The sequence below is a fragment of the Nannospalax galili genome, unplaced genomic scaffold, assembly GCF_000622305.1.
Source record: "Nannospalax galili isolate Female #2095 unplaced genomic scaffold, S.galili_v1.0 scaffold538, whole genome shotgun sequence".
Classification (NCBI taxonomy): domain Eukaryota; kingdom Metazoa; phylum Chordata; class Mammalia; order Rodentia; family Spalacidae; genus Nannospalax; species Nannospalax galili.
Window position 1 is genome coordinate 1293936 of NW_008343842.1, and position 20219 is coordinate 1314154.

Consider the following 20219-nt stretch of genomic DNA (forward strand, 5'->3'; position numbering starts at 1 on the left):
TGGGGGTTGGGATCACACCACCAAAATCCTTACCCTTGGTGTATTTGTCTCAGATAACTATTGGATTTGACACAGCGCTTGGCTCACTGAAACCCCTGCCCTCATCCAGATTATACAATAACATATCTTTCTGAGAGATTTTTTCAAAGCAGAGAACAAAATAATTCAAGAAAGAATTCAGTACTTAATTTTAAGTAACTTTATTTCAAAACAAATTAACCCTTCTGCCTTCCTCCTCCTCCTCTTTTCCTCTTTTTGAGACTGGGTCTCCCTGTAGCCCCAGCTGACCTGGAACTCATGATATAGACCAGGCTGGCCTTGATCTCATAGATCTTGCCTCTGCTAGGATTAAAGGCATGCATCACCATGCCTGGCTAAATCTTCTTTTGAACCCTTCCTCTCAGCAGTGTATGGTGAACATTATTTTCCAGATACAGAGCCAAGTGATCAAAGATGTGCACATAGTAAGTCTACTTACTGACCTGTCAATCAAACCAATTCACTGTTGATACACACTGTCAGTCATCAAGTTTTCACTGTTCTAAACAAGATCTTATTGAGCTTTCTCTAGTTATAGTCTGACAGGAAGTCAGCCCTTAAGAAAGGATCTACAGGTTTAAAGAATAGATACACTGTGTCAAATTCTCTTGGCACAAAACCCTGTTGTCTCCCAACACCACTGCATACAAGAACCATGGTATTTCTGGTCATATACCAGTAAGGTAGAAACACTCTGCTGGACATTATCACTGGGAACATTCCAAGTTTAAAATAAAATGTTTAACTGGCACATAATACAACTTATGTGCAAAACTGGATGGAGAGAAAAGAAAACCAACCAACCCTGGATCACAGATGTACAATGAGGAAAATCTCAGCAAAATGATTTACTATCATACTTCTTTTCCTTTTTATTATAGCCTAGGCCAGAATATCATATTCTAAACATAAGATCTTAAGATGGCTTTTGTCAACCAGACAAACAAACTAAATAAATAGAAGTCATCAACAGCTGTCAGTCTATAAAAATGCAAGTGTAACTTAAAGAAGAAGAATCACTATTCAAGAAATGTTAGCCAGAGGCATGTGGCCAAAAAAAGAAGTATGTTTTAAAGCCACCACTGGGTCACATTAGAAGAACCTATACTAATGACCAATGATTGTTCTGCACCCTGGCAATCTTCTGCACCTTTCCAAGTCCCAAATGCATGTGGGTCAGCATTTCTAAAGGACGAACGCTCAAAGCCCATGAAGTTCTGTTTCCATAATCAACGGGGATGAGACACTCAACTGTGTTGTTCCAGTTTACTCAGTGGGATATCTTGCTGTAAGAAGGCTTTGACATTACCACTAGAGACACTAAAGCTGGGTATAAAGAAAATCATGGGGGACTAAGTGTCCACTGGCTGGGGTTTTCCATCACCCATTTCACTTAATACTCAAACACTTCAACAGAGGACAGTGGGACATGGCAGGCTAGGGGTGCAAAGAGTGCTGGAGCTGGGGGTTTGGGCTGCAGGCGAAATAGAATCCTAACTGTGCTTGCCCACTGTCGAATTACCACTAAAGGAATGTGAAGTACAGCCTACCAACAGCCCTGTCGCCCCCACATAACAGCACAGATTGGAACTCCCTGTTCCCACTGGCAGCTTCCATTTGGTATTCCACACCATAAAGTACTTCATGCTTCAGGCAGTCAGTTAAAAAAAAATGGAAAGGTTGCCAGAGTTTTGTTTCTCAACCCACTTGGAAATAAAAATTCATTTCCTGTATCTCACCAATGTGGTTCATGCAAGACACTGCATAAAAATCTCCTTTAACAGAACAGAAGTCTATATTCCTCCTGTCTTCCCAGTTTATGCCCATAAGAGGCTAGAGCCTTCACCCTTACCTACTTAGGGGTCTTATTTTAAAAAGCCATTAGAAGGAACCAGCCAATTCATAAACTAAGACTTTTAGCCTTCTGACTAAAATCTTTGGGGGGAGTGTGTTGTGACAGTGTCTCCCTGTAGCCCCAGCTGGCCTGGAACTCACCATGTAGACCAGGCTGGCCTTGTTCTCACAGAGAACTGCCTACCCCTGCCTCCTGAGTACTGGGATTAAAGGCATGCACCACCACGCCTGGCCCTGACTAAAATCTAAATAAAATTCTAGGAGTTGGATATTAACTGTGTTATGAAGAACCAACAGACTTACTTTTAAAATCTTCCAATGCATCCACCTTGAATCCTATTAAGTTTATGGGGGAAAACTAATCACTGTGGCTGGGTTTATTTAAACTTCCTTTCATTTCCAGCATCTTTAAAAGATAAGATTGTTACTACCTTTTCATGATGAACTGTTTTGTAAGAACAGACTATCTTCATACACCTCAGGATAGACTTAATGATGTTGTTTTGCTTTTGTATGTTTTCAGACAAGTTAAATAAGCATCACCCAGGGCAGGGGAGGAAGACAGAGATAAGGAAGAGGGAAAAGGACCCCAATGTAGTCTGTGGTCCTACCTGTGCATGTTAAAGAATTCCTCACAAACTAAAACACTGTATTCTGCCCTTCCTCCCATCTCAGGGAATTGGCAACAGGATTCACCTATTCACCTAGAGGCCGCATTCAAAAGCGGGGGATTATGTCTCTGTATTTTCCTTTCCTTAATTCTACATCTCAAAACTCACCAGGGCTCATCATTTACAGCTGCTAAAAAATCTCTTGAATCCGTGCACTTCTCTGTTATCACTCTAACATGAGCCATCACCTGTCAGATTCTGTCAACTGCATCTTAACCAACATCTTTGTGTCCTCTCTTGGCTCACTACCATCTACTCTCCACAAAGCAATCACAATGATTATAAAAACAAATAAACAAAAAACCCCATGAAAAAAAACAAATTCTAATGTCACTTCTGTGCCTGAACCCTTGAATGGCCTCCCGATGTCTTTACAATAAAACCTAAAATCCTGAAGATGGCTAAGAAGTTAGAAGTCCTCTCAAGAAATGATTTCTGGGGGCCAGAGAGATGGTTCAGCAGGTAAAGATCACTTGCCATGAAAGTCTAATCAAAACCCATGATGGAAAGTTGTCCTCTGACCTTCACAAGGAAACCATGACACCCATGTCATCACTCACACACAACCTCCCTCCCTCCGTCCCCTAACCCCAAATAAAATTTGAAGAAAAAACTACTTCTGTCTTTACTCTCAGCTTAAGCAGCAGCTGCTGCTGCTGCTGCTCCACTCCTGTCCCTGCCTAAGCAGCTCTCTGGCTTTTTGGTTTTCCAAAAAGTCCATGCAGTTTCAACATGGAGTATTCTGATTATGTCATGAAGTAAACTTTACCCTGGCATTCATCCTGGTAACTGGCATCATAAGCACCTCAGGAAGTCAGGGCTGGGGATGCACAGCGCTGAGTCAGATGAAAAGGATCACACACAGAAGGCGCTCCCTGGATAAATGGATGTCCCACTCACAGCTCCTAACAAAAATGTCTGCTGTGTAATAAACAATATAGATCTGATTCTTGTGAATACAGAGTTTAAGAATATTAGTTTTCTTAGACATTAATGGATTTCAAATTGCTATAAAACTTATTTATAGGAAGCAACAGTGCTTCTACTCACAGCACAAACATTAAGAATCACTGTCAATAAGCAGGTATCTGGATTTTATAAATTATCTCTACATTTAAAAAAAAAGTCTTCTCAGCTACTCAGCATGGGTAAGTGATCCTCACAGTATTCAAAAGGTCTCTCTAGTCACCTCCTGCATGCTTACTTTCAAAACACAAAGCTGCAATTGTTTTAAAAATACTTTGGGTTTATTATATTAAATTTATTATTGTTAGTCTTTTTGAGACAGGGTCTCCCTATTACCCAACCTAGTCTGGAACTCACTATGTAGCCCAGGCTGGCCTCCATCTTATAGAGATTCACCTGCTTCTGCCTCCCCATTTAAAGGTGTACACCACCATATCCAGCTCTGGTTATTTATTTTTATTTTATGTATATAAGCATTTTGCCTGCATGTATGTAATTGCACCATGTGCATGCAATGCCCACAGAGGCCAGAAGATGGCACTGGATCCCTTGGAACTGGAGTTAGAGATGCTTTTCAGCTGCCATGTGGGCGCTTGATGACTGAGCCATTCCTTCAGACCTGAAAGCTGCAAACTTTTATTGGGGAATAGAGGTAGCATCAGATTGGTTCCCCAAAGCATGTCATCTACTGGTTTTTGTCAGAATCAGTCAACAATATAGGATGCTGACAAGGGTGTTCTTATCAGTAAATAAGCTTATTTTATAATCTGGCTTATCACTGAAATTATACTGGTCAGAAATTCTTCACACCTAGACAGGAGCATGCTCAGAGTGTGAACTAGCACATAAGTTATCTGGAGGAAGACTTGTTTCTTATACAGCATTTATAGTGCAGACGATACAGTTTCCCAATAACTGTCTCATAGTCCTTTACAGGGCATAAATTAACATGCTAACATTACAGCAAATATCTAACAGTCCATTAGACTATAATAACATGCACAAGAAACACATTTACCTCTCAATCTAAGCACAAAAATGTGTCAATTTTTTTTTAAAGACAAAAACATAGGGCTGGAGAGATGGCTCAGCAGTTAAGAGCACTGGCTGTTCTTGTAGAGGACCTGGGTTCAATTCCCAGCACCCACATGGTGGCTAACAATCATCTGTACCTCCAGTTCCAGGGGCTACGACACCGTTCTGCACTCTGTGGGGCATTTTATGCATGTGGTGCTCGTACATATATGCGGGCAGAATACTCATACACATAAAATAAAAAAATTAATTAATTTTTTAAAAAAGAATGCATACAAATAAACCAATTTTGGGGGTTACAAGATCACAAATGTTCAGAAACCAGGTAGGTGTGGTAACATGGGGTATCACTTGGGAGTTCTGATTGGTATGACTAACTGACATGCAAATCCAACCAATTTCAAGTATAAAAACCTCCAAATACAACACAACTGTGCTCTGAAGACATAGGTAAAACCCGATTAAACAGGATGGGAGAGAATGTAAATGCCCCTCACAGACCAAGTACTAAATACACTTTTTTTGGGGGGGGGTTCTTTTTGAGACAGGATCTCCCTGTAGTCCCAACTGTCCTGGAACTCACTATGTAGACCAGGCTGGCCTTGAACTCACAGAGATCCGCCTGCCTCTGCCTCCTGAGTGCTGGGATTAAAGGTGTGCGCCACCACGCCTGGCTAAATACACTTTTAATGACTAATAAGTAAGTACCAAAAAAGTGATCTAGGTTTATAATGTCTAAGAAACTGCAACATAAGATTCTTGTACCAGTGAATTTCACCTAATTTATTCAAAATAAAGTGACCCCCAAACATAGAGATTTATTACAGTATTTGCCATTTTCGCTCACATTTCAGACCCACTGAGAGTAGACAGAAACTTTGCAGCATGTGTCTTTACTCGAAAGGCCCAAATGAAGGAGGCGTCCTAATTAGAGCCCCTGGTCTTGTGACAAAGACAAGCCAGACAGGCCACACTGCGGCTTCTGATCCTAAGTGGTATATGAGCTTCTTGTTCACATTTTTTGATTAAAAAAAGAAGTCAGAGCCAAGCCTGATGATGAAGGCAGGAGAGAAGGACACTGACAAAACAGCAGACATGTGGAAGCAGTACTACAATCTTGGGTTAGTAATGCGTACACAGAAGTGCTGCACGTAACTTGAGTACCTGTACAGCGCACTATTATAAATATATACAGGTACACTTTTCCTCTCAAAGACAGAACACAGGTATTATATTCTCAAGAGTATCAGACAAAAAGAACCTAAAATAAATCACTGGGTTTGAACAACGTCAGGTCTCGAGCATATGCAATCAATGAAGACGGATCTCAACTCTGGTTGTTACTGAGGATGGTGTGGACTGGGGACTAATTCGAACATTCTACCAGGATACTTAAATTCTGTTACTGACTTATAAAAATCTGAGTACATGAATGAAGTAACCCCACATTAAGCCAATACTTGTTTATTGACATAAAATCTCACCTGTAACAACTATGGTTTCCAGGCAGTGAAGACCCTATTTTTATTAAATGCTTATTAAGGAAGTTAATAATCTGATTCTAATTCAAAATTTTGTGGTTTAGGTAAACAAAGCCATTCCATGTTGATCTTACTTTGTGTCTTACTGGCTGCAACTCAAGCTACTAGATCAAAATATTAAAATATTTATAGCTCCTATAAAACAGTTGAAGTATCTAGTCACATAATCCAACCTAGCTTCTTTAATCTTCATTTAAAACAAGTGAAATGTGGTTACATTTGGAATATATTTGGAAACTTTTTCATTTAGGACTACACTTTTTATTTCACTTGCAAGCATGGTTAAATGCATTTTGAATGGGATAAGGAAAAAGGTCAATGCTATTTACCTGAAATTATCTTTAAAATATTTGATGGTGTGAGCCGGACACTGTGGTGCACACCTTTAATCCCAGCATTCAGGAGACAGAGGCAGGCAGATCTCTGGGAGATTGAGGCCAGCCTGGTCTACACAGCAAGTTCCAGGCCACCAAGGCTACATAATGAGACCCTGTCTCAAACCAAAACAAAATATTTGATGGTGTGTAATACAGTCAAATTCCTCCTGCTGATGGCAGTAAACACAGTAAGCGATAATGTTCTATGAACAACTCTCACAACTATAGTATCTCTCACTCTGATTCAATGCAGCTGAATAATAAATCCTGTACTAGAGCTGGTGTTCAGCATTCATTCTGACCAATGGGAAAGAGAATGTAAGACGTGTTTCAGTCCTCATCACCAGGGCTACTTCCACAGAGAAGGCCCTTAGGTGCTTCCAACGAGGATGGGCAGGGACCAGCATGTTTATTTAAACGCTGTTTATTTCTTGTCTATCTACTTCAGAACGCATATGAAGGTCATCATTAAACTGTTCAGTTATACTCTGAACCCCAGGAAGCTCAGATGTCAACTTGAAGTAAGAGATGTTTATGATATGGTGTGCATTTCTATGTCAAAATCTTATCTTCTTCTTGCTAACCCATCTAAAATTTCCCTCTCATATATATGTGTATGTGTGTGTACACACATGTACATATGTTTATATGTAATATTAGTGGCACATACCTTTAATCCCAGCACTCAGGAAAGGCAGAAACAGGTGGATCCCTGTGAGTTTAAGGCCAACCTGGTCTACATAGTGAGACCCTGTCTCAAAGCTTTAAAAAAAAAAAACAAAAACACCCCAAATCTCATTTTTTATACGGAAGATTTCAAAAGGAAAACATAATACCTGCAACTATATTTAAGTGAATGCTACCAATGAACACCAACAGCAGCAGCAGCAGCAGCAGCAGCAGCAGCAGCCACCACCACCACCACCACCACCACCTAGAAAAACACACACATATGTCAAATTAGCAGAAAAAAATCCAAGAACTGCACCGGGGCACCTATATGAGAGACCAGTGTTACTGATTTCATCTTCCAGAGCAACAAACACACAGATATATCAAATTTCTAATGAGAAAACCAGTTACAAGGTATTTGTTTCTCCACTGTACATTTCAGTGCAAAGAACACAAGCAGAAGAAATATCAAGTAGAACTGAACCGGCTTTAAGGCAGTAAGATATGTTAAGTCAAAGCAATAGACCTAAAAATGCACTGAAAAGTAATGGACAAACAAAAATGACCAGAAGAGGTCTGGCAATACAACAGCCCTCATACTTTAACACGTCAACTGCCTCAGCACAAATCATACAAATCTAAAAAGATAGGCTCAGAAAAGGAAGATAACAAGGACTTTTGCATCTTCAATGGACTACAGCAAGAGGAAAACACCTCCACAACACAATCAGTCCCCAAGCTCATTTCATGGAAGTAATTTACAATTTCTTCTTAGCTGTGTATGTGAGCAACATCATAGTACAAATGATGAAAGGGGAAAGGGCTAGCTTGTCAAGAAAGGCCGTAGCATGCTCCCAACTTCCTTCTAATTTTGCATTTCTCAAGATGATAAATGTTAAATTCTACTCATCTTTCTTCCTGAAAACTTAAATGAAGAATGACAAGAACAACTGTACTCTCTTCAGCAAAGTCCTTGTGTGCCTTTAAGACAGCCAGTCAGGAGTGGACTGAGGCTAGAGCACGGAGCAGCTCAGGTTCCTCTGCAGGACAGCTAAAGGATCAATACCACTCAGGTCAGAGATAGGAGACACGTTACCCCACAAAGCTAAAGGAAGTGCTGATTAGTCTTAGTTTTACAATAATTTTAAATTTAATCAATCATGTTCATGAACTATCTATCACAATAGGAGTGTCTCACTATGGGTACTGAACACACCTTTGATCCCAGCACTCAGGAGATGGGGCAGGGGGATCTCTACATAGTGAGTTCCAGGCCAGCCAGGACTGCATAGTGAGACCCTGTCTCAAAAAAAAAAAAAAGAAAAGAAAAGAAAAGAAAAGAGAAAAAAAGAGGGAAGAGAGGGGAAGAGAAGGGGGAGGTTTGGTGTGGTGGCCACACGCCTTTGATCTCAGCACTCTAGGAGGCAGAGACAGGCAGATCTCTGTGAGATTGAGGCCAGCCTGGTCTATACAGTAAGATCCAGGTCACCTGGGGCTACAGGGAGACCCTGTCTCAAAAAGACAAGAAAAAGAACAACAAAAAGGTCTTTACTTAAAAAGAAAAGTCAAGTCAATTTAAATAGAGCTGATGATCAACTTGGAGCAGTGTGCTTGGCTAATGTGTGAGGTCCTACAGCCAATTCCCTGCACCACAAACAGAAGCAGGAAGAAGAACAAATCTGACTCACACTAACATCAGCTCTAACGAGAGAGGCAGATTTTTTTTGAACGGATATTTACTTGACTAGATTTTGTTAAACTGGCTACAACCATCTAAACAAGAAAAGCTGTTCTGACCAGCTCCTCTCACGTATCAGATGACTTCATAGGACATGCTCAGGTGACTCTGAAGCTAAAGAGCTTTTAGAAAGAGTCCATGATAAAGTGTTTTGTTTTGAAATCTAAAACAATGTTAAAGGCACCATCAACATTTTAAAGCAATAAACCAGAAACTTAACATGGAAAGGTTAAACTCTGTTTTGAAAATTTCTTATTGAGTACTTGTAAGGATAAGTTTAAAGGGATTCCCAGTTCAAACATGGGACAATTTCAGCATCAAATAATAATAACAACAGTAATGGATTATAACTGAATAAAATGGAAATCCATGGGTTTATACTGTTCAGGAAGGAAAAGTTCTTCCTTACTATGGAAAGCATGCTAATAAAAAGAAATTATATGGCTAATAAAAACCATGTAAGTGTGTGAAATTCTGGTGAAAAACCAGATGTTTACATGGACTCAAAGTATTTCCCACAAATTCCTTGTTAATTGAAGGGGAATGCAGGGCTTCACAGCACCTGAGGATGCTACTTGAACATCCTACTGAGCACTGACCTCTGAAACAGGCAGCTTGAATCATGAAAAACAGACACAAATTGAGGAGCACTGCACAACATAGGCAGCCTACACTTCCCTGCTGTATCAAATTCAAGAACAAAAATAGAATATTCTAAACTAGACCTGAAGAAACATGGCAACCAAAGAGTCAATGGATTAGGCTTCGGGTGGGGCTTGGATGGACACAGAAAGCATACTAATGAGTTAAGTGATGAAATTTAACTATGGACTGTGGATTTCAAAATAGAATTGTAGCAATATTCAATTTTCTGGTTTTCTTGGGTATCTTAAGTATTTGTCCTTAAGGAAATACATACTGAAAGTATGTATTTACTGAAATATTTAAGAATAAAGGGTCTTCAACTTAACAAAAAGGTCTTCAACTTATGCTCAAATGGTTCAGGAAAAGGTACAGTAGATGTGTGCATACAAGCCTACACACAGAACAGTAAGACAGGGCAAAACCCCCAAGTGATGGATCTGTGGGAAGGATGAGTGAGAGTGCTTTGGTAGGGGGGGGGTTGATTTGGTTGGTTTTGGCTGCGTGGAAGCAACCTGAATAGCCACTGAAAGATAAATAAAACTTGGTTTGTGCACGCAATGGGTGTTGAACAGCCTTGAAAAGAATGCCTGTCATCTGCTAGAACATGAGTGAACATTACCAATGTTATGTTAGGTGAAATAAACCCATCACAAGAGATGATGAATGATCCATTTCTATGTGGTACCTACAGTAGAGAAGCTCAGAGACAAAGGGGATGACAGTTGTCAGGGTACTGGGGAGCGAAGACTGGGGACTGCCCAATAGGGTGAGATTTCAGTTCTGCAAGGTGAAGAGTTCTGAAGATAGGTTGTAAGAGAATGAGCATGCTTATTAACATTACAAACTGTTCACTTATCCACCATTAGGAGAGCAAGTTTCATGTTGGATGAATATTTCCAGAATTAAAAACTTTTAAACACATATAATATTTTTTTATTTTAAATTTTATTATTTTTATGTGTATGTGTGTATTGCCTGCATGTAGGTAAGTGCACCCGTGTCATGCAATGGCTGCGGAGGTCAGAAGCTGTCAGATCCCCTGGAACTGGAGTTACAGACAGTTGTTAGCTGCCATGTGGGTGCTGGGATTCGAACCTGAGTCTTCTGCAAGAACAACCAGTGTTCTTAATCGCTGAGCCATCTCTCCAGCCCCAATTTTTGAAAAATGTATATAACAGAACTGTCACAACATTTTCTGTAACACTGGCAACCAAAACATTCTTTAAGAGATGGGGCAAATGTGTATTACAGACAATGAAAAAAGTAAAAAATGGAGTCTTGTAAGGGATGATCTTTAAAATCTGAGTCTGCGCAAAAATAGGCCTTTCATCTCTAGATAGGTTGACTAGATTCAGCAGACGGGCAAGCACTGGGGAATGGCTGGGGGTGCTGACAACACAGTGGACAGTGACAGGGTGTATAGGACAGGGGAGGCTATGGGAGGATGCCATTTGGCAAGTGGGTATATAGACGAATAAGATTGTGTGGGATGTTCTGTATGATATACACATGCAAAAAAAATCAAATTTTTAAAAAAGACATATTTGAGGAGGAAGCATGAAAATGTACTTCATGTTAAATAGTAGAGGTGATAAACATTACCAGTGAAATCTACCTGATGACTTTATATCCATACTCAGGTACTAAGGATCTGAGTATAACCGACTGTGACTACATCTAAGTGTTAGTATCATTAAAAACGTGGGAAACAGCATATTTTAAAATGAAATGGAGATCTTCTTTAAAGGGTAAAAACTCATTCAATTTTATGTCTTACAGGATTTATACTAGTTCAATATTGTATAACTGTATTAATTCAACTGTGAACCTAAAAATTTACAGCCACTTTTGAAAGAGATGTATCCTTGCTCTGAAATGTGTTACTGAATATGTTAAAGCTGTAATGAAATGCTTCTTCTAATCATGTGGTTATTAAATTTTTTTTAAAAAATTTTAAATGGGCCTTTTCAGTTCTTTTTCAGAATTTGTATCTATTTCTTTCTCAAAAGTCTCAAGAAATGCTCCATACAGTTAAGAGTGATAATGTCCAGGTGAGATCATCAAAAAGGAAGCTTTTTTTTAACCTGTAGTTACATAATGACTGACAGTATGCGTGATTTTCCATACTATTAAAATAAAACACAGGGCGTGTCAAATACCCATTTGTGCTGTCATTCAGAATGTGTGCCAGCCTTGCACATGTGGATCACCAGCAAGGCCGTGGTTTTCCTCCCTGGTGCTGTCCTGCTTTACAGCACAGCCATTACCATGAATTTGGAATGTCTCCCTAGCAGGTCACGTATTCATTTATACATGCGTTACGTGTGCACTATATTTGTAATATAAATTGGTTTTCAAATTTACATGAATGATATTGTGCTGTGTGCTGCATGCTGGCTACCTTTTCTTCGCATACAGACCTATGCTAAAACATACGCATTTGATTTACTCAATTTAAGCTTCTGAATATGATTCCATTTTGTGACTATTATCACGGTCTTCTAAAGCAAACGCCCCCAAACTCCTAAAAAGATCTCTGAAAAGGCTAGAATAAAATCATGTATGAGAAAAGGTTAAATGGGGAAGAGGCCACTACGTCACTCCACCGTCTTAGGTATGCTTTGAAGACTGTTTCAACCCTTGACTGCCTAGATTTGTTATTAGATGAAACTCTGAGATTCTATAAACTGTTAGAGCATGTCATTTTTTCCAAATAATCTCTATAATACTGTTTTTTCACCAGGAAGTATTAAGAGGAATAATCTACTTACAAAGGCAGACCTTGTACTCATTTGAAATTTATTTAACAATGTACAAAGAAACACAGAGAGGAATATTCTACTGGAAAACTCCTTGTCAAATTCTAGAACCCTAACAATATAGCCTGTTGATCCCAGACTGAGAAACCTGATACAGGTCTTTAATCCAACCTACCTTATTAAATTCAAGAACAAGCCTGTCATTTTAACCTCTGTGGTTTTACTTCTACTTTAAAAGCAAACCCAGCCAGATCTCAACTGACCTGAGCTTCAAATCAAGCAAGTTTGAAGCAGGATAAGAGGAGGCAGCCTGAAGAGACAATGCCCCCCAAGGAGAGCACACAGGACTGCAGTCAGCTCTCTCTTGGTGTGTCTTGTTTTCAAGACCTCTGCATTCAGAATGACACCAAAAGCTAAGACTAGTGTTATTTGGCAAAAGGAAATGACTATGAAGGTCTAATGAGCCTGAAGAGGAAGAACTGGCAGTTCTAAATCTTGTAAATCATGCCAGAAACAATTTAATTAAAACTTCAGATAGGGAAATAACTTTGAATTGACTTCTCTCCGATGAATATCTTTAGAGACTGTTTCAGAAGACCATCCTAGGTCTGAAAGTGAGCCCTGCTATATGAAAAACATCCCAGCTTTATAAACAATTTATCCTGTGCATTCTTTCTGATTCTAATTAAAATGGTACATTTGCTAAGTTTCAGTTGGTAAGATTCATTTAAAGCTCCCCTCTTTCTCAGCCTTGATTGCAGTTAAAAAGGATGCAATGAGTTATCACCTTGGACTTTACCTGCAGGAGGAAGCAAAACATGCCAACAACAGGCTAGAGGGAATAAATGCTCTCTAACAGAGTTCCTGTCCCCGCTGAGGATAGTCAAAACTGCGATGGGAGAAAACGGCAGGATGACAGGCAGAATTCCGAAGGACTTAGGCTCACTGACTGATCCCCTGAAGACCCAACTGGCTACAGAGCAGTTCTGGAAACACTCCTCCCCTAGTGGACTCTGCTTTTATTCCCTAACCTTCCCATTATTCCACACTTGCACTTATTATTTCCTGCCCTTCCACACAATTCCTTTACAATAAATACACATCAAAAGCATATGAAGGAAAAGCCACTCCCTGTGAACAACTATTCACCTTACCCCTGATTTAACTAACTTTGCCATAACCATCAATGATTCAGTAAATGGTTGTTATCAGTTATGTGCACATGTTGAACAGGCAGTCATTGGGCTGGTCTCCAGAACAAGCAGAAGGGGACATTAAACCTAATTTACACACCCAACCCCAAAGAAAAAAAGACAAAGGTGGGATTCTTAATTAAAAGATCCTTTGTGGGAATCCTATGTGGGCCCACCCTACTGAAAGAAACACTGTGTGGGGGATCTGGAGGTGGATGCTTCCTTTATCAACACTAAAGTTGAGTGCCTTCTACCTGTCTGCAGGTGTCCTTCAATTCTACTATCAACATCACCCAACATCACTGTTAATTTGAACCATGGGGAAATTGTATCTAAGAGTTAAGTATCCACCTTTAAAACTGTGATGGGTGGGTGGCTACCATGCTTCTTAAACAAGCACCAACACATTCCTATTGAAAAAAAAATCAGATATAAATTTGTAACTTTATAAATTCAGCTGTGTATAGCACTCTATATCCTTGAGGACAAGTGAATATTGGTCCAGCTTAAAACAATTTGCACCCGAGACTAGGACACTGGGCGGGGGGGGGGGGGGCTTTCAAGTCATTTCATAGTTTACTGCTGTGCTGTGGCTACGCTTACCCTCTTCAACTGGCTTGAGGACACCAACTGCACTTAACTTACTCAGAATGTTCCACTTCATGAATAGAAAAGAGATGAGAATATGTCTTGTTTAATAGTGTTTACTGACATCCAGAGGGGTGAGAGCTGCACTCAACTACCCCTGGCCTGAAAACTGATGTGCCCCAGATCACTAGTGGGTGTCAGACACCAGGAGGACCACAATGTGAGCACTCCACCACATTTGGTTATCACTCAGACAATATGATTTTATGCTATGCTTGTTTACTCGTTAAACTGGACAAACTTCTAAGGTTACTTTTCTGTTTGCTAAAAGATTATGTAGCTCAAAGAACATGAACACGCTGAGTCAGCATGCCATGTGCCCAGAATTTGAAGCCTGCTCACAGGTAAAATCACACACACTTTTATAAGCTCTGAAGAAACTTAGTATGTTATAAAACAAACAAACATGTCTGCCCAAGAGAAAAAGGTTTAATACATTATAACAAAGATGAATTCTGATTTTAATAGTTCCTGGATATCTTAGGAGAGAGTTTATAGGCTGCATTTTAAAGTTTCACAGCAGCTAAGTTCCTGGAGCCTCTATTTCTATTAGGATTGCTTTAAACAATCCCTTTATTGATGCTCTCTATTTGATAAACTGCTGTTCTCAAACCTTGTTTTAAACTGAGTTATAATTATGTAACTTTGAAACATAATTTGACATCTTGGTTTATCTAAAGTCTGTCCCATCTGGACCCTCTAAAAAGCAAGTTCTGTTACTCCTGCTGCATGCTTTTCCTTCACCATTATAAGTCACACTTCCCAGTTTCCCCATGTGACAGAGGAGAGGGGAAATTGGACACTTGAGGCAATATAATGCATCAGCTCGGCTACTCTCCTTCCAGCCTCCCCTACTCCTGTTCTGGGGCTTGTCCGTGTACTGGCTTGGCTGGATTAAATCTATGAAGTTGAGGTATCCGGCAGAGTGCAGCCTCTGGGGTCCATGGCTCAGGGTCTTTTCCCCCTTGTTTTTACTTTTGGGGTTGTCTTCCTAGGGGCCACTCCATGGATCCTCTTAAATCAATTACTGGTCAAAAGTTGTAAGCCTCCTTTGGAAGCTACATTTCTACCATTAATACTGAAAAGTACATGCGTGTCTTATGACTTATATACTGCTATCACATTTCGGGAAAACTCTGGTTTTACCACGCATTCTGAGAGAATAGCTTGGAGCTTTTCTGTCCAGCTTCTGAGTAGCTACATTGGTACTGTACACAGTCTTCCACACAACCAAGGGCTGATGTGATTTTCTTTTTAGACCTATCCTCCTGGGAACTGCTCCCTTCCCTCACCCAAGTCAGAGGAGGTTACTACCCAGCGTTTGTTTATAGGTCAAGTTTCTTCAGTTATTAAGACGTCTATGTCCTGCTGCTGCTCTGCATGTTACACGGTACAGTGCAGCTATCTTCTCTAGACTGAACATGATCATCACCATCTTGAACCAGCACAGCTGTGCTCATCCACAAGCCCCTTACATGCTGCTACTACGTTAGAGCCACCCTTTCCCTTCTAATTGCTCCACCGTTTTTCAACAATACCTTTACTCTCTAGACTTTTTCAAACTAAAGTTGGTCTTTTTAGATAGAGCTGTAGGTATCTTCCAACTCCCATCCCCACCCTCAATGCCTAACCTCTACCACTGCACAGGTGCTGAGGGTCAGGATAGCAGTCTGGTTCTCTCAAAATGACACCCATCTTAGCAGCCCCTCCAGGAACAGAACCTCTGCCTTCTGAACATGCTGGGGCAGTGGCAATCAAATGCCTAGTGTTTTCAACCTGTTCAGGGGACAGAGTCCTTGCCCCATGACAAACACCTGGGTCAAGACAGTCTCTGTAGAGTACATGTTCCTGGACAGAACTCCTATATTAAATCATTGTGAAGAGGGGGCAGAAAGATTGTTAAGAGCCAGGGGTGGTGCATGACCATAAGGAAACAACAGAGTCTTACAGGCTCTGGAAGTTGCTCATGCAAACTTACAGCACTGGTGACAGCATGCACAAAATCCATGCAAACTCAATTGGGGGACAGGGGGGTGGAAGCACAGAACAGGGGAAATGGGCAGGAACCCCCAACCTTAGCTTAGGAACTACAAGGAGCTGATCACTTATGGGTGAGGGAGAGTTATCTTCAAGGGAGTGACCCTGGATGAGCTGGACAGGCCCCAGTGGATGAACTCACATACAGAGACAACTGGGTACACAAACTCAATAGGCTTTAACATATAAGACAGAAAGTGTGAAATCCTCCGGTGGGCTATGATGGTACAAATAGGGGAGGTCTAAATATGGTTAAAATGTATTGTATGAAACCTACAAAAATTCAATGAAAAGTATACATGGGGGGAGGGGAGACAGTCTAATTCCACTTAGCAGAAACCTCGATATCTACCTGTCCCTTAACAGTGTCCTTTACAACACAGAGCTAAAGGCAGGTAAGAGATGCTCATGGCCTGTCCTCCTGTGGCAAAACTGACCCCTAGATTCAGAGTTAATCAGGAGAGACAGGAGCCTTGTGTTCGTGGGGGCACTCACCTGGAAGAGATCAACAACTTGGACTTCGAGAGGCAGCGGTGAGATCAGTTACAGCTCAAATGCCCAGGTTTTTGCTGTTCTTATCAAGAGTGACTGGCTGCCAGTCCTTAAGACAATTTCCAGATATTTATTCTACTTTAGATAATTTTTCACTGAACAGTTTTGTTTTTTCTACTAGGGAGAAGATCTAACAAGTTGTATACACCAACATTCCATTAATTCCCATGCTGAACTACCTATTTCAAGAAAATTAAAGCATGGCTATGTGACAACAGAACATGCATCTTTCATACATCTTATTACCAATTCATGTTATCAAACCATTTATATTACCAGAAAAGAAAAATCCAGATATTTTTACAAGAGAATTATGCTGATAAGGAATTTTAAGCAACGGAAGCCTCAAATTTTATCTATGCTGACATAAATATCACTGATAACTGAGAATGTGAGCATCAGTCTACCCTTTCAGAAGATTTTTAAAAATATTTTATTTATTATATTTATTTTATGTGTATGAGTGTATTGCCTGCATGTGAGTGCACCCGTGTTGTGCATTGCCGTGGAGGTCAGAAGAGGGCTTCGGATTCCCCTGGAACTGGAGTTAAGGACGGTTCGTAGACGCATGTGGGTGCTGGGAATCGAACCCAGGTCCTCTGCAAGAGCAGTCAGTGCCCTTAACCCCTGAGCCATCTCTCTAGCCCCTTGTAAGATTATTTTTAAGGATTTCAAAGCTAAGCTACACACCCACTTAAACACTATACATACATGCCTAGCCATGTATCATCCTGGTTGCTTAGAAACCAGCCTGAATAAGCAAAATTAGAGAAGGAAGGAATCTTTGTTAAAAAGGGGCTCAAAGAAAAATGCCTAGACTGTGATTATCTGTTTTGAAAATGAGACTGCAAAGCAAACAAACATAACTGGGGGGTGGGTAAGATGTCACATGGAGAGATGTCTTCCAAAGCAAAGGCACTTTTAACTCTTACTACCCTTGAGTTCCACCCTACCAGCTATAGTTCAAAGAAAAGGAATTTTAATGTATGTACAAAATTTGTATAATCCCATGCATCAAAGTGTCCAAAACCCACTAAGAAAGAAAAGCTGACCTATATTTATGAACCTGAAAGTTCAACATGAAATCAACTCTTCACCATGCTCAAGACATGTAAAAACTTCATCTCCACTCAATTCTATTTCATAGCATTAATCAGATACAAAGCAGCCATCAACCCGTATATGGAATAGAAAAATTTTATCCTGATTAAAAATAACAAAACCCATAGCTCCTGGAACTGGTTCTAGTTTGTATAACCCATGAAGTATTCATGAATTTGTATTTGATTATATCTAAGCAAAATATGACCTTTGATAAAAAAGGTCATATTCAAATTCCCACTTTTTGGCAGTCACTCTGAATCAGCCTCTCAGAAAATATACATGTGCCTGGGTCTAAGTGCTCAAACTGCTGAAAAATAAAACTAATTTAAAAAATAATAAACTGAAAGACCAAGTGGCTGAAACAGGAATTTCTCACCATTTTCTGCTCTATACTTTTTTTTTTTTTCCAAAGGAGAGGGTAAAAATGGATTTTTTTAAGCCTAATAATGGCTACAGTTCCTGTAGGGACAAAAAACTACTTTATAAACCAGTAAGAAATGTCATATAGAATCCAAAATTTTTCAGTATGGTCTCCCTTTGAGACTTTTACAGTTCATTTGTTTGTGAGCTACAAATCTTGTGAGGCTTATGCAATTTGCAAACAGTTATCATATTTTCCTGGCTGTACAGATTAAATAAAAGGACTCACTACACGAAAAGGACAGTGCCACCTCCTGGATGCTGTAAAGGTCAGCAGAGAGACCTCTGTGCTTTTTATGCTATCTCCTCACTATTGACTTTCACTGAAAATTTCTGGATGATTTCTTTTTGTTTGTTTGTTTGGTTGGTCCTAAAACAGGGTCTCTCTGAAGCCCCATCTGGCCTGGAACTCACTATATAGACCAGGCTGGCCTTGAACTCAGAGATCTGCCCGTCTCTGCCTCCCAAGTGCTGGGATCACAGGCGTGCACCACCATGCCTGGCTCTGGATGATTTCTTAAAAGACATAATGAACAGTTAAAAATCCCCAAGAAAATGGACTATTTCCTAGGAAATATTCTTTTCCAGTTAACTGAATTGTAGACCTAGTTAAGTTTTCGTGAGGGTCTCACTCTGGCTTTCTGTTGAATATACAGCAAACCCAATCCTTGGGAGCTACTCACCTCGTCTTCACCCTGCAGATGAGATGACCCTCCTGACAGAAGTCATCAAGTGCCTTCACCTCATTTCTAATGACATTTATCCCGATTCCACTTCAGCTAACAATTCCCAAGACAATAACCTGATTACTTGGAAATCTTTAAAACTCTGCACTGGTAAGGACCTCCTTTCCTCCCACAGACTACACTTCTTTCCCGTACTTATTCCCAACATCTTTGCTTTTCTTTCCCAGTGCCTCTCATGATTCATTCTTGCTGGTCTTATGGCTCTGATCTGGCCAAATGCCTACGCTCCACTACCTGTGCTACTGTCGTCAATCCCCACCTCCCTTACTATGCTTCCATGGTTCCGGAAACACAGAACTCTGCCAATGCGGATCAATTCTACAAGCTGCTCCTAATCTTGGCTACCAAATTCTTTTAGAAAGACTTCGATAAGTAGTATACCGGGGCCGCTTCAAGCCAACCAACTCCTCTCCCATTCTCCACATGTGCTACTTCTTTATCCTCAGTATATACATGCAGTAAAAACCTATTCCAATGATACATTTGTATGGAGAGCTCTCTTCTGACTCTTGGCCCCCAAACTATCACTCACTCTTTTTCTTTTCATTCAAGATACTAAAGACAAATCCTTGCTTGATTTAAGCTAAAAGAGGTGCTCGCAGCATTACCAGAGGAAGGAATGCTTATGTGGTGAGGATTAGCAACACAAAATCAGCACCAGTTGTTTGAATAGGTACTAGAAATATACTAGTACCTATTCATACATAGTATATATACTCCAGAAATCAAATGTGGATAGAAAGAAATAATATCAGGAAGTGATTTCTTTAAAGCATTTTATAAGGTTCCCTGAGGGTTAAATTCCTCAATGTCAGAAACCTGTTTGGCAGCACTGATGGAGAAAGGAAAACTAGTCAGTGCAGGGTATAAGGCACAGATTTGACTTAAACAATCTAACAGTACGAAGTTCTGATACAGCAATTATTTTCCTTTAAGAACGTAAGATCTTGGGCTGGGGAGATGGCTCAGCTCCCAAGCAGGAGGACTCCAGTTCAATCCCTAGCACCTACATAAAAAGCCACATGTATCTTAAAATGAAATGGAGATCTTCTTTAAAGGGTAAAAACTCATTCAATTTTACGCCTTACAGGGTTTATACTGAGTTCAATACTGTATAACTGTATTAATTCAACTGTAAACCTAAAAATCTACAGCCAATTTTGTAAGAAATGTGGCCTAGCTCAGAAAATTGTTATTGAATATGTCAATGCTGTTGTAATGA

The 20219-nt window shown here is 40.1% G+C and overlaps 1 protein-coding gene across 2 annotated transcripts in view; it reads right to left on the minus strand.

Annotated features, from left to right (window-relative positions):
* The window catches only part of Zfand3 (zinc finger AN1-type containing 3), a 262402-nt gene that overhangs the window by 71231 nt on the left and 170952 nt on the right, over positions 1-20219 (minus strand). The window lies entirely within an intron of this gene.